The sequence below is a fragment of the Hylaeus volcanicus genome, unplaced genomic scaffold (assembly GCF_026283585.1).
Source record: "Hylaeus volcanicus isolate JK05 unplaced genomic scaffold, UHH_iyHylVolc1.0_haploid 12043, whole genome shotgun sequence".
In the NCBI taxonomy this organism is placed as follows: domain Eukaryota; kingdom Metazoa; phylum Arthropoda; class Insecta; order Hymenoptera; family Colletidae; genus Hylaeus; species Hylaeus volcanicus.
In genome coordinates, this window is record NW_026533039.1 from 1 (window position 1) to 3,941 (window position 3,941).

General features: G+C 41.1%; 2 non-coding genes across 2 annotated transcripts; both read left to right on the forward strand.

The window, feature by feature from the left end:
- The first annotated feature begins 836 nt into the window (after positions 1-836).
- LOC128882508 (U2 spliceosomal RNA) lies at positions 837-1,029 on the forward strand. The gene has a single exon (XR_008458441.1). It is a non-coding gene; the product is annotated as a U2 spliceosomal RNA (small nuclear RNA).
- A 2,367-nt stretch (positions 1,030-3,396) lies between these two features.
- On the forward strand, positions 3,397-3,589 carry LOC128882509 (U2 spliceosomal RNA). The gene has a single exon (XR_008458442.1). It is a non-coding gene; the product is annotated as a U2 spliceosomal RNA (small nuclear RNA).
- Positions 3,590-3,941: the final 352 nt, after the last annotated feature.

The window sequence follows — 3,941 nt, forward strand, 5'->3', positions numbered from 1 at the left end:
ACCTAGCCGTCAGGTACCTGGCCGCTGGTCACTTACCCCTTTCCAACCCTTCTTGGAAATATTACAAGCCACGTGTCATTAGAAGTGTAGAGGAAAGTAATACTAATTTCCAGGCCTGAATTCCGGTCGGTCCAACTAACGGAAGTAACTACAAAATACGTTAAATAATTAAGTTATCTCTAACTTATGAGTGTGCCAAAACCATTTTCAGCATCCTTTACTAATACAAGTCCGAGTCTTACTTTATTTGAGCAAGATGTGTGTAAAAATATCGACCTTCACTCCGGAAGTGGAAATACGTTATGACGCCATTAAAGCTACTTGTTCAATTTGGAATATAATCTTTTAACCTTCAACTCTGTAGGTGCTTGATTTCATGTCGGTACCTCCTTTTTTGACATTTTTTTTTTTTTTTTTTCTTTTTCAGACAGCCGCCGGAGAGAGTGGGTTTTCCTATCTTTTGACAAAGAGGAAGTGCTTGCTTTTAGAGACTCGAGCGCTACCTAGGAGCTCGGCTGGGAAACAACGATCGGAGGGAGAGGGAACGACAAAATAGAGGAAGAGAGCGTATTGAGACGATTCACGCGCATTCTCTCGGCGAGCCTATCTTCGTCTCTTCGGGCGGCTTGTGAGCGACGCAGACGTCTGCGCGGACGAAATCTGCGCAGAGTGGATGAAAAATCAGCTGCACCTGAACCAAGGTACCCAGAACGTACTGATTCGAGGTCCCCAAGCCCTCGACGGAGCTGCCCGATTCTGACCGCCGATCATTTCACTTACCCGTTTATGTTTTTTTACATTTTCTTATTGGCTTTTGATCGCAACTGCTTTCAGTTATCGCTTCTCGGCCTATTGGCTAAGATCAAAGTGTAGTATCTGTTCTTATCAGCTTAATCTCTGGTACGATCTCCATCGGGGATCCAGAAGATTAAACTGATTTTTGGAAGATGACGGAGTGCTAGGGGCTTGCTCCACCTCTGTCGCGGGTTGACCCGGTATTGCAGTACCTCCGGGAACGGCCCACCGCATATAAATAGAGTAAGGAAACCGTCTGTCTGTCTGGCCTAAGAGCAATTGTCATATCTTGGCAAAAAAAGATGGCGGCCGTGTCGGTTGAATTGAATGACTATAATTTTTTTTGTGTTGTTGTTAAGACACCTACCGGTGAGGTTTGCGGGGTGCACACGCTCCCTGCCTTCACCTCGGGTGTGTAAATAATAATAATACAATATAAAAGTAATTAATAGACAATAGAATACCCAAGGGCAGTATGAACTCTATCTGTATGCGGTGGGCCGTTCCCGGAGGTACTGCAATACCGGGTCAGAGGTGGAGCAAGCCCCTAGCACTCCGTCATCTTCTAAAAATCAGTTTATTCTTCAGAGGTAGAGTAGATTGTAAAATAACTTGTAACTAAGGTAGACAAGAGAAATTGTTTTTTTAACGCTGAATAAATGATAATGTTATTCCAAAAAGTGATTTATCTCACCCCGAGACCACGTGTTAATTTGTAATGTGACAGCTTCATCGAAAGAACAAACATTTCTATTATTAATTAGTAGATTATCCAAGTAGAAAAAGAGCGTCATTCGATCAAATTGTTTAAACAATAAGTCATTGAACATCCGAGAATTACAAATTTTCCATTTCTGTCCTAGCCCTTTTTATGCTCCTAACCTGTCTTCATTTTGTGTACTAATACAAACTTTTTTTTTATTTTTTTTTTGGATACTTAAAAGGGTGGTTATGTTTTATATTTGTCTAAAAAAATTATTGGAATAAGCTGGAAACAGTAAATGTATATGTAAATGAAGCTTGTCCGATCGCTAGTTTGACCCCGCGTATAGGTCGACCCCTATTTTTTAATCTGGTTTTTAGAAATGGGTTCAAGGTGTAAGGAAAAATGGAAAGGCAATACGAATAACAAGTCGGTCCTCAAAGTTTAAATAGATAAAAAAAATTTTGATACGGCTAATAGGTATCAAAAGGACAAAACCAGTGGGCTTTTCCAAAAAAAAAAAAGGGTCCGAGAGGAAAAGCGGCACAACCTTAACATTTTATTTTGAAACAATTTCTAGACATTGACAATCATTTACAAATACATGCTATTCAAGGTTCTGTAATTACAAATGAATGCTCACTATGTGTATAATACTAAGATTTACAATTTGGAAATGCCAACGCTTGTAACAAACCAAACCTGCGTGTCTTTAACAAATCAGAGGTAATGAGATAAATTACATTCAACATTACTTTCATTTGCCACATATTAAAATTATTCTTTCTAAGAAATGTCACGTTAATTAAGTAAAATGGAAAATAAATGGATTTTGTTAATTAAGTATATCATGTAGCTATAAAAAATATAATTATGTTAACAAACGTTGAGCAGTCGCCTTTATTTTCAAATATTCTTTATTGAAAGACCTCCGCCGCTCTGTTATAAATGTTGACAGTTGGATAACAAAAACTACCAGTGCACACACACAAACTAACTCACCAGACCGACCGGCTAAACCCATTTCTCTGGAAAACAGAGGGATTAGCCCTTCAATTCGGTACCTAGCCGTCAGGTACCTGGCCGCTGGTCACTTACCCCTTTCCAACCCTTCTTGGAAATATTACAAGCCACGTGTCATTAGAAGTGTAGAGGAAAGTAATACTAATTTCCAGGCCTGAATTCCGGTCGGTCCAACTAACGGAAGTAACTACAAAATACGTTAAATAATTAAGTTATCTCTAACTTATGAGTGTGCCAAAACCATTTTCAGCATCCTTTACTAATACAAGTCCGAGTCTTACTTTATTTGAGCAAGATGTGTGTAAAAATATCGACCTTCACTCCGGAAGTGGAAATACGTTATGACGCCATTAAAGCTACTTGTTCAATTTGGAATATAATCTTTTAACCTTCAACTCTGTAGGTGCTTGATTTCATGTCGGTACCTCCTTTTTTGACATTTTTTTTTTTTTTTTTTCTTTTTCAGACAGCCGCCGGAGAGAGTGGGTTTTCCTATCTTTTGACAAAGAGGAAGTGCTTGCTTTTAGAGACTCGAGCGCTACCTAGGAGCTCGGCTGGGAAACAACGATCGGAGGGAGAGGGAACGACAAAATAGAGGAAGAGAGCGTATTGAGACGATTCACGCGCATTCTCTCGGCGAGCCTATCTTCGTCTCTTCGGGCGGCTTGTGAGCGACGCAGACGTCTGCGCGGACGAAATCTGCGCAGAGTGGATGAAAAATCAGCTGCACCTGAACCAAGGTACCCAGAACGTACTGATTCGAGGTCCCCAAGCCCTCGACGGAGCTGCCCGATTCTGACCGCCGATCATTTCACTTACCCGTTTATGTTTTTTTACATTTTCTTATTGGCTTTTGATCGCAACTGCTTTCAGTTATCGCTTCTCGGCCTATTGGCTAAGATCAAAGTGTAGTATCTGTTCTTATCAGCTTAATCTCTGGTACGATCTCCATCGGGGATCCAGAAGATTAAACTGATTTTTGGAAGATGACGGAGTGCTAGGGGCTTGCTCCACCTCTGTCGCGGGTTGACCCGGTATTGCAGTACCTCCGGGAACGGCCCACCGCATATAAATAGAGTAAGGAAACCGTCTGTCTGTCTGGCCTAAGAGCAATTGTCATATCTTGGCAAAAAAAGATGGCGGCCGTGTCGGTTGAATTGAATGACTATAATTTTTTTTGTGTTGTTGTTAAGACACCTACCGGTGAGGTTTGCGGGGTGCACACGCTCCCTGCCTTCACCTCGGGTGTGTAAATAATAATAATACAATATAAAAGTAATTAATAGACAATAGAATACCCAAGGGCAGTATGAACTCTATCTGTATGCGGTGGGCCGTTCCCGGAGGTACTGCAATACCGGGTCAGAGGTGGAGCAAGCCCCTAGCACTCCGTCATCTTCTAAAAATCAGTTTATTCTTC